This window comes from Schistocerca gregaria, chromosome 4 (assembly GCF_023897955.1).
Source record: "Schistocerca gregaria isolate iqSchGreg1 chromosome 4, iqSchGreg1.2, whole genome shotgun sequence".
Classification (NCBI taxonomy): domain Eukaryota; kingdom Metazoa; phylum Arthropoda; class Insecta; order Orthoptera; family Acrididae; genus Schistocerca; species Schistocerca gregaria.
Genome location: NC_064923.1, coordinates 89,245,607 through 89,272,947, shown reverse-complemented (window position 1 = coordinate 89,272,947; position 27,341 = coordinate 89,245,607). Strand labels below are relative to the sequence as shown.

At 50.5% G+C, this 27,341-nt stretch overlaps 1 protein-coding gene across 5 annotated transcripts in view; it reads right to left on the bottom strand.

Moving 5' to 3' along the window:
• Positions 1-27,341, bottom strand: part of LOC126266656 (adipokinetic hormone/corazonin-related peptide receptor variant I-like) — a 1,027,110-nt gene that overhangs the window by 838,508 nt on the left and 161,261 nt on the right. The window lies entirely within an intron of this gene.

The window sequence follows — 27,341 nt, the reverse complement described above, 5'->3', positions numbered from 1 at the left end:
CGGCTGCAGGCACATTCCGATCACTCGTAACCGCGTGCGGCGACCGAAACGCTACCATACGCGTTGCTCCACAGTTCTTTATTAATTAATTTTGAGGAGACAAGAGTTAGTCCAAATAATAATAAAACAAGGGAAAACTAAAATCATTTCTGCTGAAGCCACCTTTCCACGAGAAGCATGGCGGTTCCCCTGTCCTAGATGCTCTTATGTTCCTTGGGAGCAGGTGTTCGATCAACTGACTAGTCTCGAGAGACCTGAGTGCTTCAAGATGTAATCAACGACTCATAGATAAGGCACACAAGATGTAATAGAAATCCCCTAACGGTTACGATTTTACTAACCCTGAATAAATCCCGACGTCTCCTACTGCAATCTGGCCACTCTGTAGAAGTCGAGAGGGAAAATTCGTAACTAAGACAGTCAGAGAGTAATCTCACTAACATCTAGTAAACCGTCAGTCCAAGAAACTGCTCTCATTTCTGTATCAATAATGTTTCTTCCTCAGCTTGAGTTCAAATCTCGACAGAGCACTTCGCAACTATTCAGCGGGACTGATGACCTTAGCTGTTTAGTCCCCCTTAAACATCCCAACACCAACTATTCAGCGGAAGTCACCCAAGTCGAAACTACTGATTGATTCCACTGGAATTCAGAATCAAAGTCACTATATTTTCTGACAACGAATATATCTATTTATTAATATCTTATATAGATTCAATCTTTGGCCCTGGCGATTTTGCGCTCTTTGATGGATGCCACATTCCCTCCTGGCCGTCGGCTATCTACTGATGGTGGTCGGATACTCGGTCGTAATACTGACAGCGATGCCCAGTGAAACACATCGCGCTATCTGCAACATACATTGGTGTCCATACTTAAAGCAGCAAACCGTTATTTTTCGTTCTCCGTCTAATTCACGATATAATCATACAAACTGTCAACCAAATGTCCGTACAATAGTGCTCTGCACGGAACCCGGCATTACGGTCAACACGCAACCATGCCAACGATTACGTCACAGCACCTTTCAAACTCGGCAGTGCTTTCCGAGTAGCCCCACATCCACAATCGCTGCACACACAATCACAGACTGTGCAGTATGGTTGGTTAAGCTGGGGGAAGGGACCAAACTGCGACGTCATCCCGGTAAAATAATTAAACAAGGGAAAGAAGGAAAGAAAGGTGCAGCACAACACCAGGAGAAAGGAAGAAACAGAAGGACAGCCACACTACTATGGACAAAACAGGAAAAGAAAACTACAGAGAGAAGCAAGAAACAGGTAGATGGGGTAAAAACAAGAGAGCAGCTGACCGTGGCTGGCCGACCACTAGAATAAAAAGGAAAAAAGCCAGCCACTTTGCGACACATTAAAACATCCAGCCTAAAACTGTTAGAGTGCAGAACACAAAAGACGTGCGCTAAAACTTATACAGAATGATAAAACCCACAGTCACGTATAAAACGTAAAACTAAATGAGCCGATGAGGCGCTGTCAGCTAAAAGTGATGGCAACGAGTCCGGTAACGGAAGAGACCGTCACAGGGCAGCAAAATGAGGACAGCTCACCAAGATATGAGCCACTGTCAGCCGGGCACCGCACCGACACTGAGATGGGTCATCACAGCGCAGGAGGTAGCCGTGTGTCACCCAATACGGAGTCGACAGAGAAACACAGAGTCCCTGCGAGAGACCCTGGTGGAGGTCCTCCACACATACGTGGTCTTCTTAACGGCACGCAGTTTGTTGTGCGTACTGAAGTTATGCCATTTCGTCTCACAAAGCTGCAAAACTTTGCGGCGTAGTACTGAACGCAGGTCAGCTGCAGAGAAGCCGATGTCCATAAGCGGTTTCCGCATAGCCGGTTTGACCAGCCATTCGGCAAGTTCGTTGCCTGGGATTCCGACGTGACCTGGGGTCCAGACAAAGACCACTGAAAGACTGGACCGTTCCAGGGCACAGATGGACTCCTAGATGGTCGCTACCAAAGGATAACGAGGGTAGCACTGGTCGATAGCCTGTAGGCTGCTCACGGAGTCAGTACACAGAAGAAACGACTCCCCAGGGCATGAACGGATGTGCTGCAGAGCACGAGATATAGGCACCAGCTCGGCAGTGAAAACACTGCAGCCATCGGGCAAGGAATGCTATTAAATATGTCCTCCATGGACATACACGAAGCCGACGTGAGCATCAGCCATCGATTGGTCGGTGTAAACCGCTTCATGGCCTCGGTACATGTCAAGAATCGAGATAAAGTGGCAGCGGAGAGCCGCGGTATTAGCTGTGTCCTTAGGGCCACGTGAAAGGTCCAGAGGCGCCGCAGCCCAGGCGTACACCATGGAGGTGTACGTCAATGGACCTCGAGTATAGGTGGTAAAGGCAAGGACTCCATTTAGAAAAAAAGGGATCGGACAGGGACTGCAATTGAAAGCCCTGAGATGGGTCGCCGATGCGGGAGATGAACCGCCCTGCTGAACAGCTGGTGATTCGGGTGTGCAGGAGAACTACGAACGTGTGCAACGTAACTGGCCAGCAGTTGTGCACGCCTAACCTGCAATGGAGGGACTCCAGCCTCCACCACGACGCTCGTTACCGGACTCGTCCCAATAGCTCCTGTCGCTAGGCGAAAGCCACAGTGTTCCACTGGGTCGAGTAAATGCAATAATAAGGGCGCCGCCGAACGGTAAACCAGACGGCAGGGTTAAACAAGGGCTCTGTAGAGCTGCAGCAGCATGGAGCGATCTACACCCCAGATGCTCAGGCAGCGGAAGGCATTGAGGTGCTGCTAGCACTTCCACTTTAGCTGACGAAGGTGAGGAATCCAAGGCAATCGGGCGTGAAAAACTAGTGCTAAGAATGGATATGTCTCCACTACAGTGAGTGGATCGTCATTAAGGTAAAGTTCTGGTCCCGGGTGAACGGTACGACGCCGACAGAAGTGCATAACACACGACTTTGCGGCCGAAAACTGGAAACTGTGGGCTAGAGCCCATGACTGCGCTTTGTGGATGGCTCCTTGTAGGCATCGCTCAGCAACACAAGTATTGGTGGAGCAGTACGAAATGCAGAAGTCGTCTGCATATAGAGAAGGTGAGACAGATGGCCCTACAGCTGCTGCTAGACCATTAATGGCCACTCAAAATAGACAATACAAAGCCCTGCGGGACCCCATTCCCCTGGATATGAAGGTGCGGGGGGGGTGGGGGGGGGTGGGGAGGGGGGGGGGGGCTATGGGAGGCATCAACTGTGGCACGTAAAATAGGAAGCAACAGGAAATTTTGGAAAAAAATCGGGAGCAGGCTTTGGAGATCCCACTCGTATAATGTGTCAAGGATATGATGTCGCCAGGTGGTGTTATACGCTTTTCGTAAAACAAAAAAGACCGAAAAGGTGTTGGCATCTGGAAATGGCTGTTCGGAAGGCATACTCGAGGGACACTATCAGTGGTAGAGCGACCCTGGTCGAAGACGCCCTGACATGGAGAGAGTAGGCCACGTGATTCCAGGACCCAACCCTACCACCGACACAGCATTCGTTCCAGCAGCTTACAGAGAACGTTGATGAGGCTGAGGGGCCAATAGCTATCCACATCAAGCTGATTTCTACCGCGTTTTAGCCCCGGAATGATGATGCTCTCCCGCCACTGCGATGGAAAGACGCCATTGCACCAGATCCGGTTGAAGATGATAGAGATATCGCTTGTAATCTGACGAAAGATGTTTAATCATCTGACTATGGATCAGATCTGGACCAGCAGCGGTGTCGGAGCAATGTGCAAGGGCACTGAGGACCTCCCACTCTGTAAATGGGGCGTTACAGGATTTACTGTGGCCTATAGTGAACGAGAGGACTTACCCTTCCAGCCGTAAAAGGCTGCGAGGGGGGGCTGGAGGGGGTGGTGGTAATTCTCAAACGCAGAGGCTCCAACACAGTGCTCAGCAAAGTGCTCGGCAATCGCGTTTGTGTGGGTAGATAAAACGTAGTTTTTGTTAACACCGGGAACACCTGTTGGGGTCTCGTACTGGAAAACACGTTTGAACTTTGCCCAGGCTTGGGAAGGTGACATATGGCACCCAATGGTCGAGACATATCTGTCCTAACACTCCTCCTTCCATCGTTTGATAAGTTGTGCGAAAACAGGCACGGAGGTGTTTGAAGGCTATGACGTGCTCCAGGGAAGGGTGACGCTTATGCCGCAGTAGAGCTTGTCGACGCTCTTTAATTTTTTCAGCGACTTTCAGCGACCACCACGGGATTGCCTTACCTGGGGCACCCTAAATAGCGAGGGATAGCGTTTTCCGCCACAGAACGATCGTTGTAGTTACTTTTCAACCACCACATCGTTGTTGCCGTGTGGGGGACTGTCAACGGTGACAGCAGAGGTGAAAGTTTCCCAGTCCGCCTTGTTTAAAGTCCATCTCGGCACTCGTCCGTGGGCCTGATGCCAGATGACAGGAACATGGGGAAGTGGTCACTACCACATAGGTCATGTACTCGCCAGTGGATGGATGAGAGAAGTCCTTTATTGCAAACTGATAAATCAATGACCAAGTAACTACCATGAGCCACACTGAAATGTATGGCGGCCCCACTAATTAAGAGGCAGAGGTCGAACTGAGACATTAAAGTTTCGGCATCTCTGCCTCGGCCAGTAAGCACAGTGCCACCCCACAAGCGGTTATGGGCGTTGAAATCTCCCAAAAGTAGGAAAGGTTTAGGGAGTTGATCAGTCATTGCAGTTAGGGACACTGCACCATTTGGAGGAAGATATACATTGAAGACAGTTATTTCCTGCGTCGTCCTTATTCTGACAACCACACCTTCACTACAGACTGAGTTTAGAACATAAATGCAAACTTCACCTGACAGTCAATTATAGTCGCAACGGTTCCTGTCGTATCATTTATAGCAACAGAGGGCAGGGGTCCACATTGATGGCAACCAGGTTTCTTGGAGGACAATGCAGAAAACAGGTGTAAAGCTTAACAGTTGTCGTAGCTCAGCCAGGCGGTGGAAAAAAACCACCGCAATTCCACTGGAGGATGACGTCATCACGAGACTGGGAAGGTATGGAATATTCAATGAGGCAGTTTACACCTCAGAGTCACCTGCTGCCACCGACTTTTGGCCTGAGAAGTCTATATCCGTTGTGTTTGAGGGTCTGGGGAGATCCAGGTTCTCAGCAGTCGCCAGAATCTCCACCTCATCCGCAGACACAGAGCTTGTAGGTAGCGGTGGATTGGGTGCCACTGCAATTCCCTTCGTCTTGATGACCTTCTTTTTGGATTTCTCTCACTTCTCCTTGGGTTCCCCTGGCTGGGAGAACTTCACTGATTCAGTATCCAGGACTGAGGATGAGCGTGAAGCCCTTCAACTATCTGCTTCTGAGTTCTTAAGTCACTGGCGTGTGTCACCACTGGGGAAAAGTGGCGAGAGGAGCCGAAGAAGACTTACGCTTCTCCATCTCAGAAGTGGGGACTGATATCCCCATTGAGGGGAGGGGGGTTGCTCCTGAAGTAGATGGTGCAGAAGCAAAAGGGAGGGAAGTGCCCCCCACCATCAAGGGGGCAGGTGTAGTCTTTTGGGGTTGGTTGTGTGGGGTTTAAGGGACCAAACAGCAAGGTCATCAGTCCCTAGTTTCAAATGTGGTCCATTCCGCTAGTGTGACATCTCAGGAAAGTCAGAACATTAAAAGGGAAAAGGCTAAAAATGTAAAAGGGCAGTCATGTTGTCTATAGTAAAAACAAAATGAGGGAAGTCAGCAAGAGAACGAACCCAATGCTATACTGAAGCAGCAGCGGCAAGACCATCTGTGCATTAAAAGGTGCAACTGGTAGAATGTAGAAGCACGTATGGGAAAAGGAGACTAACCAATCCTTTAAAAAAAGTAAAAGCAGAGTAAAGGGGGAAGAAATGAGGATCTCAGCCAGGGAGGTGAGTCGGGAATCTTCAAACACGGCTTACAGTGGGAGATACCCCAACACTCACCGCCCTACCCCAACACCAGAGCCAGATTAAAAACCTTAAAATTGAGAATAAAATCCACTTTCCCAGAGGACACTGAGAACCAGAGAGACCATCCAGAAATCGTCAGCCAACATCAAAGGTAAAGTGTGGGAGAGTCTGTACTTAGCACGCAGAGCCAAAAGAAGGGGGTATTCAACCAAAATGTGGGCTACTGACTGGAAGGCTCCACAACCACAAAGTGGGGGTGGCTCATCACGCAAAAGAAAACCATGTGTCAGCCTGGTATGGCCAATGTGGAGACAACACAGTGTGGTCGAGTCCTTTCGGGAGAGGCGAAAGGAAGAATGCCATGGGCCTGGTGTCACCTTAATCGCTCGAAGTTTATTAGACATGGGAGTAGCCTCCAAAGAGTTGGCCCATGACTGTGCGAAGTGGGATTTGATGTGAAGCCGTACATCCGCTGCAGGAGGGGTTACAAAAACGGGGGGTAAGTGACTGCTCTACCAGCCAAACGATCAGCAAGCTCATTAACCGGGATACCCACATGGCCAGGGACCCAAAGGAAGTCAATGGAACAAGCAGCATGGTGAATATCAGGGAGATGGTCATGGATGGCAGAGACCAAGGGATGGCGCGAAAAACACCGGTCAATAGCCAGAAGGCCAGAGTCCGTACATAACAAACGCGGTTGTGTTGAGACTGTTTAATAAAGGTATGGGCCTGGGAAATTGCCATCAAATCTGCAGTAAACACCCTACATGTAGGTGGCAGCAGATGATTTTCCGTTCCAACAGAGGATGTGAAGGCATACCCCACATGCTCAAAAATTTGGCGGAAAAAGAACGGAACACCATCGAGGGGATGGAATCTTTCGGACCTCGTCGGAGATCCATCCGAATTCGAGGCCAAGGAACTAACCAAGGGGGGTGGGGTGGAGGGGAGGGAACGAGGAAGACAGGACAAAGAAGGAAGCTGAAAATCACGGCAAACAGGCGCAAGGCGGAGCCCAACCGATAAACCTGCCCGAGGGCAGGAATCGGGTGGGCTACGTCCATGGTCTGAGAACAGGATAGAATACGAAGGATGAGTGGGAGAGGAAAGGATAGCGAGCGCATAAGACACCAGAAGCTGGGACCGCCGAACAGAAAAGGGGGGGGGGGGATCCCAGCTTCAACCAGGAGACTATCAACAGGGCTAGTAGGGAAGGCACCAGTGGCCAAACGGATGCCATGATGGTGGACTGGATCCAGCGCGTGGAAGGAGCAGCTGAACCATAAACTTGACAACCATAGTCCAAACGAGACTGAACTAGAGCATGATAAAGACGGAGAAGGAGGGAACGGTCCGCACACCAAGAGGAGTGGGCAAGGAAGCAAAGGACATTGCGTTTACGGAAGCATCCTACCTTCAGAAGTCTGATATGGGGCAGCAAAGTGAGCTTGTTGTCGAAAAGAAGACTCAGAAAACGAAACTGTGGGTTCACAGGCAATCGAGACATAGCTCTGGATCACGGTGGATCATAGTACGGCGACAGAAGTGGACCACCCGCCATTTTAGAGGAGAGAATTGAAACCCATGTGAGAGGGTTCATGCAGAGGCACGCCGTACAGCTCCCTGGAGCTGCCACTCTGCAGAGGCCATCGAACTAACCCAAATGCAGAAATCATCCACACACAGAGCAGGGGCGACCAAAGGACCGACAGAGGCCTCAAGTCCATCGATAGCAATGAGGAAAAGAAGGATACTCGAGACAGAACCCTGTGGGATGCCCGTCTCCTGGGTCCATGGAGAACTAAAAACGGTACCTACCCGAACCCTGAATGAAAGTTGGAACAGGAACTGGCGGATAAAAATCGAGTGTGGGCCCCGAAGAGCACACTGATGAAGGGTAAGTAAGATGTGATGGCGCCAGGCCGTGTCATAGACCTTGCAAAGGTCAAAAAATACTGCAACCAAATGGCGGTGCTGGGAAAAAGCCTGCCGAACTGCGGATTCCAAGCGAAGTAAATGATCGATTGGAGACCGTCCCTCTCGGTAGTCACACTGGTAAGGGGACAATAGATCCCTAGATTCGAGGACCCAATTGAGCCAAGAGGCTACCATCCATTCAAGTAACTTACAACAACATTGGTCAGACTAATTGGCCGATAGCTGTCAACAAATAGGGGGGTTCTTATCAGACTTAAGGACAGGAACCACGATGCTATCGCTCCACTGAGAAGGGAAGTCACCCTGGAGCCATATACGGTTAAACACCCGAAGAAGACGTTGCCGCTGTGGAGCACTGAGATGTTGAAGCAGTTGGTTATGAATGGAGTCTGGGCCAGGGGCCGTATCATGAGAAGAAGAAAGTGCAGAAAGAAATTCCCATTCAGTAGATGGTTCATTGCAAGATTCTGATTCACAAGGGGTGAAACATAAGGTGGAAGCTTCGGCCTGCTGTTTCTCGTGAAGGAAAGCAACCGGATAGGAGGCTGATGCTGATGCCATTGCAAAATGGGTCGGAAGATGTTCCACAAGAACTAACGTGTCTGTACAAAGGCCATCTGGGAGGTGAAGGCCTGGGAGGGTGGACTGGCGATGGCAACCTTGGAGAGAGCGAAGTGTAGCCCATACCCGTGACAGAGGGACAGTAGAACCGAGGGAAGAAACAAATCGTTCCCAACACATCCGCTTGCTCTGTTTGATTAAATAACGGGATTTAGCGCGAAGGCGTTTAAAGGTAGCAAGGCTGGCTACGGATGGGTGCCTCTTAAGGTGTTGCAAAGCTCGACGTCGATCACAGCTGGCAATGGCAAAGGCCGTACTCCACCACGGGACTTGGCGGTGACGAAATGGTCCAGATGAACACGGGACAGCAAGGCTAGCAGCGCGAACAATCGCGTCAGACACGTCACGTAGGAAGTCATCAATACAACCCGACAAAGAGGGAGAAAACACGACCTGTGTAGTGTATAGAGGCCAATCAGCGCGTTGGAAAGACCAACGAGGCAACCTGTCAATCGGGGAGCGGGAATGGAAAGAGAGAATCGACGGGAAATGGTCACTATCACAAAGGTCGTCGTGTGGTGACCAGTGTAATGAACGGAGGAGAGAGGGAGAAGAAAGATCAATGGTAGAAAAGGTACCATAACTGGCACTGAAATGAGTAGGGGAGCCATCATTAAGAAATAAACTGGTCTATGAGAAGACCTCGTCTAGATGGAAATGCACTGCCCTACAAGGGATGATCAACATTAAAATCCCCAAGCAGGAGCAAGGGAGGAGGAAGTTGCTGATGAAGGGCAGTTAAGGCAGAAGGTGTAAGAGACCTGTCAGGAGGGAGACAAAGATTGCAAACCGTGACCTCAGAGTCCAGGTGGACCCTAACAGCAACCGCTTCCAATGTAATTTGAAGAAGAATCCACGTGCTAGCAATGTCTGTACGGACCAACGTACAAACGCCGCAAGAAGCCCGCAGGGGTCCGACCCGATTTCGACAGAAAACACGGAACCCATGGAGGGTCGGTGAGTGAGCATCAGTAAAATGAGATTCCTGTAGAACCAGACAAGCTATACAGTAAGACGAAATAAGGGATTTCAATTCCTGAAGGTGATGATAGTATCCATTACAATTCCATTGGATAACCACAGAATGTTGATTTAAATGGGGGCTGAACACTCTACAGCCAGTCATACCGCCAGGTCCCCACCTGTCACCGACAAGGAGGGGGGGACATCCATGAACGACAGGTCAGAATCCGGTTGTGAAGCCGGGGATGGATGGGACCTCTGGTGACACCAGAGGCTCTTTGTCCTGGGACTTATGTTTCTTCTTCTTTTCAGGCTGAGACCGAGGAGGGCTGTGCGGCAAAAAGGAGCCAGCTGCAGCAAGTTTGGCAACAGAATGAAACCGGGCGACCTGTGGGCCAACAGACTGCGGCTCTCGCGGTGGTCGCGTGGCAGCAGACCTTTGGCCTGGAAGGTTGGTTGGTTGATTGGGGTTGAAGGGACCAAACAGCAAGGTCATCAGTCCCTTGTAACAAAGACGGTCAGTTCCGACAGAGGGACAGCTCAGAAGAGTCAAAAACGATAAAGGTAAAAGGTAAAAGGCTAAAAAAAAAAGTGCAGTTGTGTCGTCAATGATAAAAACACAAGGAGGGAAGTCAGTAAATGGGCAAACTCAAGAGAGGAAATATCCCACCTGTGAAGCAGTACAAGCAAGACCACATGCTATTTAAAAGCGTTCAACCGCCAGAGTGTAAAAGGGCGGATTGTAAAAGGGATTAAACAAACCTAAAAGGCGATAAAAACAGTAAAAGGGAAAAAAGAAGGAACATGGCCAGGGAGGGGAGTCAGGAATATCCAAGCACAGCCTACAGTGGGAGACATCCCAACCCTCACCGCCCTGCCCCTACTCCAGAGGGAGATGAAAATCCTTAAAACTGAGAATAAAAACCACTTTCACGGAGGAAACTGAGAACCAGTTCAACCATCCGGGAATCGTCTGCTAATATTAAGGGTAAAGTGCAGGGAAGTCTGTACTTAGTACGCAGAGCTAAAAGAAGGGGGCATTCCACCAAAATGTGGGCCACTGACTGGAAAGCTCCACAACCACAAAGTGGGGGTGGCTCACCACGCAAAAGAAAACCATGGGTCAGCCTGGTATGGCCGATGCGAAGACGACAGAGGGTGGTTGAGTCCTTTCGCGAGAGGCGTAAGGAAGAACGCCATGGGACAGGTGTCACCTTAATCGCACGAAGTTTATTAGACAAGGAGGTAGCCTCCCAGGATGTGGCCCATGATTGCGCAAAGTGGGATTTGAGATGAAGCCGTAAATCCGCCACAGGAGGGGTGACAGGGAATGGGGGGTAAGTGACTGCTCCCCCAGCCAAATGATCAGCAAGCTCATTTCCTTGGATGCCCACATGGCCAGGGACCCAAAGGAAGCTAACAGAACAAGCAGCATGGTGGAGATCAGCGAGATGGTCATGGATGGAGGAGACCAAGGGATGACGGGAGAAACACTGGTCAAGTGCCTGAAGGCCACTCATTGAGTCTGTACATAACAAAACGCGATTGAGCTTGGACTGTTTAATAAAGGCCAGGGCCCGGGAGACCGCCATCAATTCCGCAGTGAACACCCCACATGCATTTGGCAGGAGATGATTTTCCATGCCTACAGAGGAGGTGAAGGCATAGCCCACACGATCAGCAGATTTAGAGCCATCAGTGTAAAAAACAACAGCATCCCGAAACTCAGATAAAATGCGGCGGAAAAAACAACGGAACACCATCGGGGGAACGGAATCTTTCGGACCTCGGCAGAGATCCATCCGAACTCGGGGCCGAGGAACTAACCAAGGAGGTGTGTTGGGGAGGGAACGTGGGATACAGGAAAAGGAAGGAAGCTGAAAATCACGGCGAAGAGACGCTAGGCGGAGCCCAACCGGTAAACCCGCCCGAGGGCGGGAGTCAGGTGGGCGACTTCCTTGGGCAGGGAACAGGATAGAATAGGAAGGATGAGTGGGAGAGGAACGGACAGCGATTGCATACGAAACCAAAAGCTGGGAGCGCCGAACGGAAAGGGGGGGGATCCCAGCCTCAACCAGGAGACTATCTACAGGGCTAGTCGGGAAGGCACCGATGGCCAAACGGATACCACGATGGTGGACCGGATCCAAGAGGTGCAATGTAGAAGGGGCAGCTGAACCGTAAACTTGACAACCATAGTCCAAGCGAGACAACACTAAGGCCCGATAAAGGTGGAGGAGAGTGGAACGGTCAGCACCCCAAGAGGTGTGGGCAAGGAAGCGAAGGACGTTTAGTTTACGGAAACATCCTATCTTCAGGCGTCTGATATGAGGCAGCCAAGTGAGCTTGTTGTCGAAAAGAAGGCCAAGAAAACGAAACTGTGGGACCACAGGTAATCGTTGTGCATTGAGATAGAGCTCTGGATTGGGGTGGACTGTCACACGGCGACAAAAGTGGACCACTCGCGATTTTAAAGGAGAAAACTGAAATCCGTGTGAGATGGTCCATGCAGAGGCACGCCGTATAGCACCCTGGAGCTGACGCTCTGCAGCGGCCATCGAAGAGGAACTAACCCAAATGCAGAAATCATCCACATACAGAGCAGGAGTGACCAAAGGACCGACGGAGGCCACAAGTCCATCTATAGCAATGAGGAACAGAAGTACACTCAATACGGAACCCTGAGGGATGCCATTCTCCTGGATTCGCGGAGAACTTAAAACTGTACCAACCCTAACCCTAAACGAACGATGAAACAAGAACTGGCGGATAAAAATCGGGAGTGGGCCCCGAAGACCCCACTCATGAAGTGTAAGTAAGATATGATGGCGCCAAGCCGTATCATAGGCCTTGCGAAGGTCGAAAAATACAGCAACCAAATGGCGGCGCTGGGAAAAGGCCTGCCGAACTGCGGATTCCAAGCGAAGTAAATGATCGATCGGAGACCGTCCCTCTCGGAAGCCACACTGGTAAGGGGACAACAGACGCCGAGATTCGAGGACCCAAGTGAGCCGACGGGCTACCATCCGTTCAAGTAATTTACAAACAACGTTCGTCAGACTAATTGGCCGATAGCTGTCGACGAACAGGGGGTTCTTACCGGGCTTAATGACGGGAACCACGATGCTATCCCTCCATTGAGAAGGGAAGTCACCCTGGAGCCAAATACGGTTAAATACCCGGAGAAGATGTCGCTGTTGTGGAGCACTGAGATGTTGAAGCAGTTGGTTATGAATGAAGTCTGGGCCAGGGGCCGTATCATGAGAAGAGGAGAGTGCGGAAAGAAGTTCCCATTCAGTAAAAGCGTCGTTGTATGATTCTGACTGGCTGGGGGTAAAACATAAGGCGGAAGCTTCGGCCCGCTGTTTCTGGGGAAGGAAAGCAGCCGGATAGGAGGCTGATGCCGACGCTGTTGCAAAATGGGTCGCAAGGTGTTCCGCGAGACTCAACGGGTCCGTGCAAAGGCCATCCGGGAGGTGAAGACCCGGGAGGGTAGACTGCCGATGGCAACCTTGGAGAGAGCGAAGTGTAGCCCATACCCGCGACAGAGGGACAGCAGAACCGAGGGAAGAAACAAAGCGTTCCCAACACATCCGTTTGCTCCGTTTGATTAAGTAACGGGCCCTTGCGCGAAGGCGTTTAAAGGTAATAAGATTGGCAACGGATGGATGCCTCTTAAGGTGTTGCAAAGCTCGACGGCGATCACGGATGGCAACGGCAATGTCCGAACTCCACCAAGGGACCTGCCGGCGGCGAAATGGTCCAGATGAGCGCGGGATAGCAAGGCTAGCAGCGTGAACAATCGCGTCAGACATGTCACGTATGACATCATCAATACCATCCGACAATGAGGGAGAAAAAACGACCTGTGCAGTATACAGAGGCCAATTGGCACGTTGGAAGGACCAACGAGGTGATCTGTCCATGGGGGAGCGGGAAGGGAGCGAGAGAATCAACGGGAAGTGGTCACTATCGCAAAGGTCGTCGTGCGGTGACCATTTTAGGGAAGGGAGGAGGGAGGGAGAAGAGAGAGAAAGATCAATGGCAGAAAAGCTACCATGACCGGCACTGAAATGGGTAGGGGAGCCATCATTAAGAAGGCACAAGTCGTGGTCGGTAATAAACTGGTCAATGAGATGACCCCGACTAGATGGAAATGCACTGCCCCACAAGGGATGATGTGCATTAAAATCGCCAAGTATAAGGAAGGGAGGAGGAAGTTGCTGAAGGAGGGCACTTAAGGAGGCAGGTGTAGGAGTTCTGTCAGGAGGGAGATACAGATTGCAAATTGTGACTCCAGAGTCCAGGTGGATCCTAACAGCAACTGCTTCCAATGTAGTTTGGAGAGGAATCCACGTGCTGGCGATGTCCGTTCGGACCAACGTGCAAACTCCGCCAGACGCCCGTAGGGGGCCGACCCGATTTCGACAGAAAGCACGGAAGCCACGGAGGGTTGGTGAGTGACCACCAGTAAAATGAGTTTCTTGTAGAACCACACAAGCCGCAGAGTAAAACGAAAGAAGGGATTGCAACTCCGGTAGGTGACGGTAATAGCCATTACAGTTCCATTGGATAGCCAAAGAACGATGAGTCAATTGGGGGTTGAACAGGCTAATGTCAGTCATGCCGGTGGGTCACCACCCGTCACCGACAAGGAGGGGGCGACATCCATGAATAACTGGTCAGAGTTAGGTTGTGAAGATGGGGACGAGACCTCTGGCGATACCAGAGACTCCTTGTCCCGGGACTTGTGCTTCTTCTTTCTTTCTGTTTGGGATCGTGGAGGGCTGTGCAACAAAATGGAGCCAGCCACAGCAAGATCGGGAACAGAAAGAGAGCGGGCGATCTGAGGGCCCGCAGACCGTGGTTCTCGTGGTGGCCGCATGGCAGCAGACCTTTGGCCTGGAAGGTGCCGGGAAGGGGGATCCCGCGAGGGGCGCCCATGAGCGGCAGACGCCGAAGAAGCAGGACACTTCTCCAGCCGGGGAGAGGAAGCGGTGCCCGGGGGGGATGGTGTGGGAACCGCAGGTGGAGGGGGGAGGAAAGGAGTTCGGGACTGGGGTAAGGAATGAGGAGGAGGGGGTGAAGATACTGCTGAAGCATAACTAGTTGTCAGGGTCACTGGATGAAGGCGTGTATACTTTTTACGGGCCTCGGTATAGGTGAGACGATCAAGAGTCTTATACTCCTGTATCTTTTTCTCTTTCTGATACACTGGGCAATCCAGTGACCGTGAAGAATGATTTCCACGACAATTTACGCACACAGGAGGGGGAACACAGGAACTTCCCTCATGGAACGGATGTCCACAGTCACCACAGAGGGGGGCCTGCGAACAGCGCGAAGACATGTGGCCAAAACGCAAACACTTGAAACATCGCATAGGTGGTGGGATGTATGGCTTCACGTCACACCGATAGACCATAATCTTGACCTTCTCAGGGAGGGTGTCCCCTTCAAAGGCCAAGATAAATGCACCAGTGTCAACGCGGTTGTCCTTCGGACCCCTCTGAACCCGCCGAACAAAGTGAACCCCCCGCCGGCTTAGATTGTCCCGAAGTTCCTCATCAGATTGAAGGAGGAGGTCTCTATGGAAAATTACACCTTGCACCATGTTCAAGGACTGGTGTGGGGTAATTGACACAGGAATCGTACCAAGATGGGTACAGGCACGGAGAGCTGCAGACTGGGTAGCTGAAGCGGTTTTAATCAACAGCGACCCAGACCGCATCTTGCTGATAGAGTCCACCTCGCCAAACTTGTCTTCGATGTGTTCAACAAAAAACATAGGTTTCGTATGAGTAAAAGTATCCCCATCAGTTCTGGCGCAAACCAGATAGCGAGGGAAAGGTTTCGCCCCCAGCCGACGAGCCTGGCCCTCCTCCCAGGGGGTAGCCACGGAAGGGAAGGCAGAAGGGGCAGAGGAAGCAGCACGTGAAGAATCTTTTCCAGTCAAAGAGACGGCCGGAGAACGGCCAGAGTTGTGGACTCTTATGCGTTTCATGAGCATAGTGTCCGCCCTGATACCACCCACTCCGATCAGGGGCTCTCCTCATGGGCGCCACCCAGCCACAGCAAGGGCCGTCTGGCACGGCGGCCATTGCTGGGAGTTCCGATGCTCCAGGACGACAAGCAACCACTCCTAGGCTTACATGAGGAGGTCACAGCTCAGGTATCAGACGTGTGATCCCTGTGTTTTCAGGGGGCTCAACCAAAAGGGTACATAGCGACCCCACCACACGGGCTGGCTACCGTGCTGGCTATGGACCCTAGCGTCAAACAACGACGTAAAGGAAACGATGGAATCAATGATGATGGCACACGCCGGAGACACTAGGTAAGGTGCTCTTCCCCAAATGGCTCACACTACGGAAGAAAATTTAGTGATGGAGGTCAAACCCCAGAGGGGACCAGAGAATACCAAAAGGATGAAGGAATTACAGAACAAGGCCGAATTGCAAGGTCAACAGAACCAGGAGAATAGCAGGGCCAACATAAGGAGGGACACCATAAGTAGGGACACCAAGAGAGGGAGAGGAGAGGTCGGAGGGAAGGATGAAGGACAGGAAAGGAGGGGAAGGGAAAGGAAATGCAGCCCGGAAAAAGAAGGAAGGCTGCAATAGCTCGGGGCCCCGTGCTCGCCACGCACGTACTCACGAAAGGACCGCGAGCCCCCTGGGGGGGGGCCTGGAAGGTGCCGACAATGGGCATCCCAGGAGAGGCGCCTTGACCGGCAGACGCCGAAGGAGTGGACACTTCTCCGGCTGGAGACGGGGAGCATCGCCCAGAGGAGAAGGTGTGGGAGCCACAGGGGAGGGGGGAAGGAGAGGGGTCCGGGATTAGGGTAAGGGAGGAAGGGGTGAAGATGTCACTAAAGCGTAACTAGATGTCATGGACACAGGGTGAAGACGTGTATAATTCTTACGAGCCTCTGTGTAGGTTCCTTCTTATTTCCTTCTTATTTACTGGGCAATCTGGTGAATGTGGAGAATTATTGCCATGACAATTAACACACACACGAGGGGGAACACAGGGACTCCTCTCATGGAGTGGACGTCCACAGTCACCACAGAGAGGGGCCTGTGAACAGTGGGAAGACATGTGTCCAAAACGCAAGCACTTAAAACACCTCATAGGAGGTGGGATGTACGGCTTCACATCACATCGATAAACCATAATCTTAACTTTTTAAGGGAGGGTACCCGTGGTCTAGGACTCTGTACCCGTGGTCTATGGGTCAGTCGGCCTTTGGCTGTGGAGCGGTGCGGTACGTCCCGGCCGCTCCGTGTCGCGTTTCCGGGTGTGTTGTTGTTTACCGCGCCGGCGCGCTAGTGTTACGTATTGCCGTCACGTTCCTGACAAACGATGGCTCTTTCGTATCGGAAAGCCACGATCAAGCTGCAGTTCGACACTACATACTCTAGACCCAAGGCCCACGAAGTAGAGCGTTTTTTACGCGATGTGGTACATGTTGATCCTAACGAGCTGATCGGTATCCACTTATCTATTGTCTCCAGCGTCGTATATCTTAAGTTCACTGACGACGAAGCATGTGACAAACTTCTCAGACGCTCGACGGCAGGTAATCGGTTCTGCCACTCAGACGGAAACGTGGGTGTGGTGACGCTTGAACGTGCTGGATTGGGAATCCAAAATGTGCGCGTGTTTGAGCTCCCTTTTGAAGTTCCAGCGGATTTGGTCACCCTTGCTCTTCGACCCTATGGAACAGTTCTCGGCCACACGGCCGAAAAATGGAAGACCTTCGACACCTACCCTGTCCTTAACGGGGTGCGACAAGTCCGTATTGACCTGCATCGCCATATTCCTTCGTATCTCACGATCGCTGGTTGCAGGGCAATAATTATTTACGACGGTCAGCCGAGAACCTGCTCCGGTTGTGGCCAGACGGGACACATGCGTACCGAATGCCTGCAACGCCGTCTCGTGCAGACACCCTCGACCGACCAGATTCGTCCGTCGACACCGACCTCTCTGCCGATTACGTATGTTGCGGCGGCGAGACGGGAGACGCCAGCTGTATATGACGACCCCACTGTATTGGTGCGAGCTTTGGAGGACCCTGCAGTAGCTTCCACGGAGCCCCAAGCGTCTTTCAGTACTGATGCTACTGATGTCCTTTCGTCGGACCCCGGCGCACCGTCACAACGGCTCGCCGACGGTGCGATGGAAGTTGAAGCACAGGATGCAGCGTCCTCCCCTTGCCCTACGTCGGAAAAAGAGGCGCGGCAGCGTAAGCAGAGATCACCCAAGCGTCATAAGAAGCGGCGCAAGACAACCGACGACGTAGAACAGCCCGAGGCGACACCGCTGGATGACGAGGTGCCTCAACCGCTCCACCGCGCCGACACAGGCGACCCTACCGTCTCACACGGCTCGACGTCTTCTCCCACTACCGCTGGGTCTGGACCACATGGGGATGCGGGAGATCACCGCAGCTCCGACACCGGGGATGCACCCTTGCCTCCGTCTGCCTCTCGAGATCCAGTGGTGTCAACGACCCTGGGGGACTGGGCGCAGGAGATGGAGTTGCAGGATGCGTTTCAGGACCAAGATGCACCGATGCCGATGGCAGCGTCTACGCGGCCGGCGACAGACGCCTAGGGCGGCATGAGCACCTCTCGTCGCTGCCTAGCACTTCGCAAGACCGGCGCTCCACGTCACGACTACTGCCCTCCTGTCATACCATGGTCACCTCCCGAGACTTGATGGACCAGGCATACCGCCTCGCCACGATCAACGTCAATGGCATTACATCTGATGTCAAGACCCGTATTCTGAAGGATACGTTACGCGCTGCGGATCTGGACGTTGTTTTCCTTCAAGAAGTCCGATCAGGACTCTGTCTCGATGCCTACGGATATGACGCCTACACTATGCCTGCAGATGTGGGCGGCGGAGGTACGGCGATTCTACTGCGGGAAGGGATAATGGCCACTGATGTCTCCTATTTACCGTCGGCCCGGGGGGTCGCACTCACGATTGGTACAGTACGTCTGGTGAATTTATATGCTCCTTCAGGCACCGGCAAAAGGAGAGAACGGCGCACCTTTTTTGCCGAAGATATAGCCCCGCTCTTCCAGGGCAATACCGACCACTTGGTAGTAGGCGGCGATTTTAATTGTGTGCTCCGCCCATCCGACCAGGAGCCACACTATACCACCTGCCCGGCACTCCAGGCACTTGTACAGGACTTGGCCTTGTTGGACACCTGGATCATCCAACACGGCGACCGTCGAGCACACACCTACTTTACTAGTCACTCCGCGAGCCGTTTGGATCGAGTCTACGTCACCCGCGGCCTACGATCGGCCGTTGTCGACGCTGAGATGTGGCCGGCAGCGTTCACGGATCAACTCGCATATGTGTGTACTCTCACCCTTCCTCGCCAGCGCGTCCGCCGAAGTAGGGGTCCGTGGCGCCTCAATGTGGCCTTTCTTGATGAGATAAATTGCAGACGCGCAGTCGAGTCCACATGGAGCAATTGCCACCGGCGTTTACCCGCCTACCGTTCTGTACTTCAATGGTGGTTACGGTGTGCAAAACCCGCACTGTGCCGAACATTAGTCAGCTATGGACGCGACCGAGCGCGCTGGTATACTGCGACTACTGATTTTTACTATACTGCGCTCCGCGAACTGGCTGTACAACCGCCGTCGCCAGAGCGACAATCAGCAGTACAACGCGTCAAGGCACAATTGCTTCGTATCAACGCCGTACGTCTTGCGGGTGTGCGGGTGCGAGCGAGGACGACTGATGATGTTCGTGGTGAACGACTTTCCCTCCACCATATCATTCAAGAACGCCGAAGACGCAAGAGGCAGCTCATTACCGAGGTTGAGACGGAGGATGGGCGACGCGTTGACGCACAAATGGATATCGTCCGAGCGTTCACACAGTCATATAAACTTCTTTACGAGAGGGAGTCCCACATGAATGTAGGGGTCAGGGAAGTCCTATCTGACCTACCAGTCTCTCGGAACCTACAAGATGATGCTACGCTCTTGTCGGCGGTGACTTTGGAAGAAATGCGAGAGGCTCTGTTGCGTGGCTCTCCCAACAAAACGCCTGGCCCTGACGGCCTCCCTCTTGAATTTTACAAGCGGTTCTTTGATCTCATGGGCCCAATGTGGGTCAGGATGTACAGTGAACTCCTGGACGCCGATTTTCAGGTACCATCTGACTTTACTGAGGGTCTCTTGATCCCTGTGCCCAAACCCGGCGGAGGCCGTCGCCCTCTTGATTTTCGCCCGTTGACAATGCTAAACACTGACTGTAAGCTGTTGACACGCATGCTCCGTGAGAGGCTCAAACCTACGGTAATGGCGGCCATTCACACTGATCAAACCTGCCTCGGGGGCGACACTAATGTGTTTACGACTTTAAGCACCTATAGAGACGTGGTGGCGCTCATGCAAACTTGCCGCCTCCAAGGCGCTCTTGTTGCGCTGGACTTCGACCATGCTTTCGACCGCGTTAACCATGGTTTCCTGCGTGCTGTTATGGAACACATCGGTGTCCCGCGTCTGACGACGTCTGTTGTGCTTCGATTGATCCATGGGGCTGTCACGAGGATTATGATCAACGGCTGTCGGTCCGCCCCCGTCCGTGTCAACAGGTCCGTCCGGCAGGGTTGCCCTCGAACCAGCTCTTCACGGACTACGGCGACGCTTAGAAGGACTTACCCTCCGTTCCGTAACCTTTCGATGTGGTGCATACGCCGACGATGTGATGTTCTTAGCACGGTCTGGTGACGAAATACACACGGCGTTTTCCTGGCTCCACCAGTATGGGGCGGTGGCAGGCAGTGTGCTCAACCTTCGGAAATCACGCTACATGGAGGTAGGACGAGGAATGCCTGCAGGTCTGGCCGTACCTCTGACAAAGGTCCCGATGCTCAAGTGTTAAGGGATATCACTCCATCGACAAATACAACGCACGGCGGCCTTTACGTATCGTATGGTCTTACGACGACTCCGTTTAGAGGCTCGTCTCAATAAATTCAGATCATTGAACATTTTGCAACGCGCCCAATACGTCAATGTGTACATGGCTTCTCACCTTAACCATTACGCCCATGTACTGCCGATAACGGACACGATGGCTTCCAGGATACAGGCAGTGTTTGGACACGTGGTGAACGATGGTGCTGTTTTCAAGATCCGTTTTGTTACGCTTACTTTACCCTTCGACAAAGGCGGTGTTGGACTCACTCACGTCAAGCACAGAGCGCTGGCACTGTATCTCCGTTCCATGAGGTGACTCTGGCTTTCACCAACAGCCAGTTTCCCTGGCCTACTGATTGAAGAAGTGGCCCCACGTACGCTGTACCCACCGGTACCATTTGGACATTTATCGCCCTCGCTGTCACATATTAGAACGTTTTTCGTAGAGCATAGCTATGTGTTGCGGGTTATATCGGAGACACGGCATCCGACAGCGAAGACTTATTATAGTGCTCTCCAGCACTGGACTCCGGATAACGACATTGTACGGCGCCACCCTACGGTCGACTGGCCACGGGTATGGCGAGCCATCCACGCGCCGTTCCTGTCTACTTTCGTGCGGTCGACGTGGTATGTGGTCGTTAACGAGAAACTTCCAACCCGACAACGGCTGCATGCCATTCACCTAATTGACGACCCTGTGTGCCCCCGTTGCACGACGTTAGACACGGACGAACATAGACTGAACTGTGGCCCCGCGCGTGAGTGCTGGAAACTGATCCGCCAGATCCTGGCTTTCCTGCTCCGCCGCCCCTACGTTTCGATTTTACCCCAAGAACTCTTTCATCCCGACGCTGTCTATTTCCCTATGACCCGGATGAATGCGGTTAATTGGGTACGAGGAATGGCGATACACTACATATACCGCGATGGAGACAAAGACGTCCTCGATTTATGGTACTATATGATCGACGAGTTTCTGGTCTTAACGAACAGACAGGATTACCGGAACCTTTTTGCGAACTATTTGGGTTCGTCATTCATGGACCCACCACCCAGCTGGGGTGTGCCGGGTGTGAGAAGACATTAACTTGTAGATGTGATCTTTCCACGATTCCCCTATGGTAACAGAAACAGTCTCTGACTGTGTGCAGCGGCCCCGGGCGCTCCAACGATTGGTGGCTGGTGATGTCCAATGTAATGATGACCGCCCGTTCCTGGCCGCCCGCCTAGCAATGTGACCGCGGCGAGCAAGATGGCCCTTTTTAGTTCACTTTATTGGCAAATTTTTGCGCATGGCTGCCTTGTTTTTTTTATGCATTCTCAAAAAAAAAAAAAAAAGTTGGTAGAGCACTTGCCCGCGAAAGGCAAAGGTCCTGAGTTCGAGTCTCGGTCGGGCACACAGTTTTAATCTGCCAGGAAGTTTCAGTTTAAATACTTTTCACCCTGTATACCAATTGAAGTGAGTTAAAATGAGGATGGAAAGGCTAAACAAATTACTAGAAAAACGACAAAATAAAACCAAGCAGAAGATTATTGAGATGTTTATCAAACGACTGTGTTTGACTAGAGAATTTTGAAATTGAAATCTTATTTCGTCTAGGCAAAGTAGTTTGAGAGTTGATGTATCTTTATCGAAGTTTTAATTAATTAATATTAAATAAAAAAAGGTATTTCAAGTAGTAAAAAATCTTGTAATTGATGTACCAAAACTAGGAGAAACGCGAGGGAACGTTTTTCAAAATTACATTCAAACCATCTTACCTGCTGCAGAAATTAATTCATTGCTTTAGTTGGACCCTTGGCCTGGACATAATGGTACCTCTGTCCTCAGTACTATGACGACGAGACTGTTAATATAATTTGGATTCCAACCAGATTTAATAATTTGATTCAGCCTCTCTATAAAAAGGTTTCTTAACGGTGTAAAGCTTTCTTCAGAAAACTTTAAACAATATGTCATTACAGGTTTATCAGAGGTAGAGTATTGTTAAACTTTAGTCATTTGCGCATTGTCAGTTTGCATCACTTGATTTTACGAATTTTATCAAGTATGCTTGCTATGCAGCACAACATGCAGAACAAGGCTACGATCGTTTCTTAATCCATACAAATCCTGTCTGAAGAAACTAGAGATTACTGGCTGAATGCATTAATTTTTCTTTTAATAATTGTGGCTGGTGTAAGAAAAATGTTTTTTGTCATTGAATAGACACTTCGCATTTCTGTGTGGACTACAGGGAATTAACAAGCAGCTGTTCCGTTTTTAGTAAAATATACACTATTTAAAAATTATCATAAGAACTGTTCTACCGGAATTGTTATTAAATATTTAATGTCACAAATTGAAGTCCTGACTGATAGAATTTGTCTGTAATATAGTATCATACACTGCCTTGATTTTGTTTCCTCTACTAGTCTGCAACAATTTATCTCATGATATGAATTAATGATCTGAGACATTTTTGGTGTAGGTTAAGTGCTTAAAATTCGCGTTTGTGCAGTTCAGGAACCAACTACGGAAACTAGAAGCACACGAAGAAAGGTGATGATATAAGAAAAAAAAAAAGGGGTAGCGTCTTTGATTCATAATCAAAACGTCTTCGGTCCCGGGTTCGATCCCCGCCACTGCCTAAATTTTCATAAATAATCAGCATTGGCGGCCGAAGACTTCCGGCATAAGAAGTCAGCCTCATTCTGCCAACGGCCTTGTCAAAGAGGGCGGAGGAGCCGATAGAGGTTCAGGACACTCTCTTGTCCTAGGGGTGGGAAATTGCCCCTAAAGGCGGAAGAATCAGCAATGATCAACGACATGAGGATGCAGAAGGCAATGGAAACCACTGCATTAAAGACACGTAACGTGTATCCGTAGGACATGTGGCCTGTAGTTGAAGAAGTGTCATAATGATCTCTCCATTGGCAAAAGATTCCAGAATAGTCCCCCATTCGGATCTCTGGGAGGGGACTGCCAAGGGAGAGGTCACCATGAGAAAAAGATTGAATAATCAACGAAAGGACAATGTTCTACGAGTCGGGGCGTGAAATGTCATAAGCTTGAACGTGGTAGGGAAACTAGAAAATCTGAAAAGAGAAATGCAAAGGCTCAATCTACACTCCTGGAAATTGAAATAAGAACACCGTGAATTCATTGTCCCAGGAAGGGGAAACTTTATTGACACATTCCTGGGGTCAGATACATCACATGATCACACTGACAGAACCACAGGCACATACACACAGGCAACAGAGCATGCACAATGACGGCACTAGTACAGTGTATACCCACCTTTGGCAGCAATGCAGGCTGCTATTCTCCCATGGAGACGATCGTAGAGATGCTGGATGTAGTCCTGTGGAACGGCTTGCCATGCCATTTCCACCTGGCGCCTCAGTTGGACCAGCGTTCGTGCTGGACGTGCAGACCGCGCGAGACGACGCTTCATCCAGTCCCAAACATGCTCAATGGGGGACAGATCCGGAGATCTTGCTGGCCAGGGTAGTTGACTTACACCTTCTAGAGCACGTTGGGTGGCACGGGATACATGCGGACGTCCATTGTCCTGTTGAAACAGCAAGTTCCCTTGCCGGTCTAGGAATGGTAGAACGATGGGTTCGATGACGGTTTGGATGTACCGTGCACTATTCAGTTTCCCCTCGACGATCACCAGAGGTGTACGGCCAGTGTAGGAGATCGCTCCCCACACCATGATGCCGGGTGTTGGCCCTGTGTGCCTCGGTCTTATGCAGTCCTGATTGTGGCGCTCACCTGCACGGCGCCAAACACACATACGACCATCATTGGCACCAAGGCAGAAGCGACTCTCATCGCTGAAGACGACACGTCTCCATTCGTCCCTCCATTCACGCCTGTCGCGACACCACTGGAGGCGGGCTGCACGATGTTGGGGCGTGAGCGGAAGACGGCCTAACGGTGTGCGGGACCGTAGCCCAGCTTCATGGAGAAGGTTGCGAATGGTCCTCGCCGATACCCCAGGAGCAACAGTGTCCCTAATTTGCTGGGAAGTGGCGGTGCGGTCCCCTACGGCATTGCGTAGGATCCTACGGTCTTGGCGTGCATCCGTGCATCGCTGCGGTCCGGTCCCAGGTAGACGGGCACGTGCACCTTCCGCCGACCACTGGCGACAACATCGATGTACTGTGGAGACCTCACGCCCCATGTGTTGAGCAATTCGGCGGTACGTCCACCCGGCCTCCCGCATGCCCACTATACGTCTTCGCTCAAAGTCCGTCAACTGCACATACGGTTCACGTCCACGCTGTCGCGGCATGCTACTAGTGTTAAAGACTGCGATGGAGCTCCGTATGCCACGGCAAACTGGCTGACACTGACGGCGGCGGTGCACAAATGCTGCGCAGCTAGCGCCATTCGACGGCCAACTCCGCGGTTCATGGTGTGTCCGCTGTGCCTTGCGTGTGATCATTGCTTGTACAGCCCTCTCGCAGTGTCCGGAGCAAGTATGGTGGGTCTGACACACCGGTGTCAATGTGTTCTTTTTTCCATTTCCAGGAGTGTAGATGTAGTCAGTGAAGTGAAGTGGAAGGAAGACAAGGATTTCTGGTCAGATGAGTATCGGGTAATATCAACAGCAGCAGAAAATGGTATAACAGGTGTAGGATTTGTTATGAATAGGAAGGTAGGGCAGAGGGTCTGTTACTGTGAACAGTTCAGTGACCGGGTTGTTCTAATCAGAATCGACAGTAGACCAACATCGACAACGATAGTTCAGGTATACATGCCGACGTCACAAGCTGAAGATGAGCAGATAGAGAAAGTGTTTGAGGATATTGAAAGGGTAATGCAGTATGTAAAGGGGGACGAAAATCTAATAGTCATGGGCGACTGGAATGCAGTTGTAGGGGAAGGGGTAGAAGAAAAGGTTACAGTAGAATATGGGCTTGGGACAAGGAATGAAAGAGGAGAAAGACTAATTGAGTTCTGTAACAAGTTTCAGCTAGTAATAGCGAATACCCTGTTCAAGAATCACAAGAGGAAGAGGTATACTTGGAAAAGGCCGGGAGATAGGGGAAGATTTCAATTAGATTACATCATGGTCAGACAGAGATTCCGAAATCAGATACTGGATTGTAAGGCGTACCCAGGAGTAGATATAGACTCAGATCACAGTATAGTAGTGATGAAGAGTAGGCTGAAGTTCAAGACATTAGTCAGGAAGAATCAATACGCTAAGAAGTGGGATACGGAAGTTATAAGGAATGACGAGATACGTTTGAAGTTCTCTAGGGCTATAGATACAGCAATAAGGAATAGCGCAGTAAGCAACATAGTTGAAGAGGAATGGACGTCTCTAAAAAGGGCCATCACAGAAGTTGGGAAGGAAAACATAGGTACAAAGAAGGTAGCTGCGAAGAAACCATGGGTAATAGAAGAAATACTTCAGTTGATTGATGAAAGGAGGAAGTATAAACATGTTCCGGGAGAATCAGGAGTACAGAAATAAAAGTCGCTGAGGAATGAAATAAATAGGAAGTGCAGGGAAGCTAAGACGAAATGACTGCAGGAAAAATGTGAAGACATCGAAAAAGATATGATTGTCGGAAGGACAGACTCAGCATACAGGAAAGTCAAAACAACCTTTGGTGAAATTAAAAGCAACGGTGGTAACATTAAGAGTGCAACGGGAATTCCACTGTTAAATGCAGAGGAGAGAGCAGATAGGTGGAAAGACTACATTGAAAGCCTCTATGAGGGTGAAGATTTGTCTGATGTGATAGAAGAAGAAACAGGAGTCGATTTAGAAGAGATAGGGGATCCAGTATTAGAATCGGAATTTAAAAGAGTTTTGGAGGACTTACGGTCAAGTAAGGCAGAAGGGATGGATAACATTCCATCAGAATTTCTAAAATCATTAGGGGAAGTGGCCACAAGACGGCAGTTCACGTTGGTGTGTGGAATATATGAGTCTGGCGACATACCATCCGACTTTCGGAAAAGCATCATCCACACAATTCCGAAGACGGAAAGAGCTGACAAGTGCGAGAATTATCGCACAATCAGCTTAACAGCTCATGCATCGAAGCTGCTTACCAGAATAATATACATAAGAATGGAAAAGAAAATTGAGAATGAGCTAGGTGACGACCAGTTTGGCTTTAGGAAAAGTTAAGGCACGAGAGAGGCAATTCTGACGTTACGGCTAATAATGGAAGCAAGGCTGAAGAAAAATCAAGACACGTTCATAGGATTTGTCTACCTGGAAAAAGCGTTCGACAATATAAAATGGTGCAAGCTGTTCAAGATTCTGAAAAAAGTAAGGGTAAGCTCTAGGGAGAGACGGGTCATATACAATATGCACAATAACCAAGAGGGAATAACAAGAGTGGACGACCAAGAACGAAGTGCTCGTATTAAGAAGGCTGTAGCCTTTCGCCCCTACTCTTAAATCTGTACATCGAGGAAGCAATGATGGAAATAAAAGAAAGGTTCAGGAGTGGAATTAAAATACAAGGTGAAAGGATATCAATGATACGATTCACTGATGACATTGCTATCCTGAGTGAAAGTGAAGAAGAATTAAATGATCTGCTGAACGCAATGAACAGTCTAATGAGTAAACACTATGGTTTGAGAGTAAATCGGAGAAAGACGAAGGTAATGTGAAGTAGTAGAAATGAGAACAGCGAGAAACTTAACATCAGCATTGATGGTCACGAAGTGAATGAAGTTAAGGAATTCTGCTACCTAGGCAGTAAAATAACCAATGACGGTCGGAGCAAGGAGGACATCAAAAGCAGACTCGCTATGGCAAAAAAGGCATTTCTGGACAAGGGAAGTCTACTAATATCAAATACCGGCCTTAAATTGAGGAAGAAATTTCTGAGGATGTACGTCTGGAGTACAGCATTGTATGGTAGTG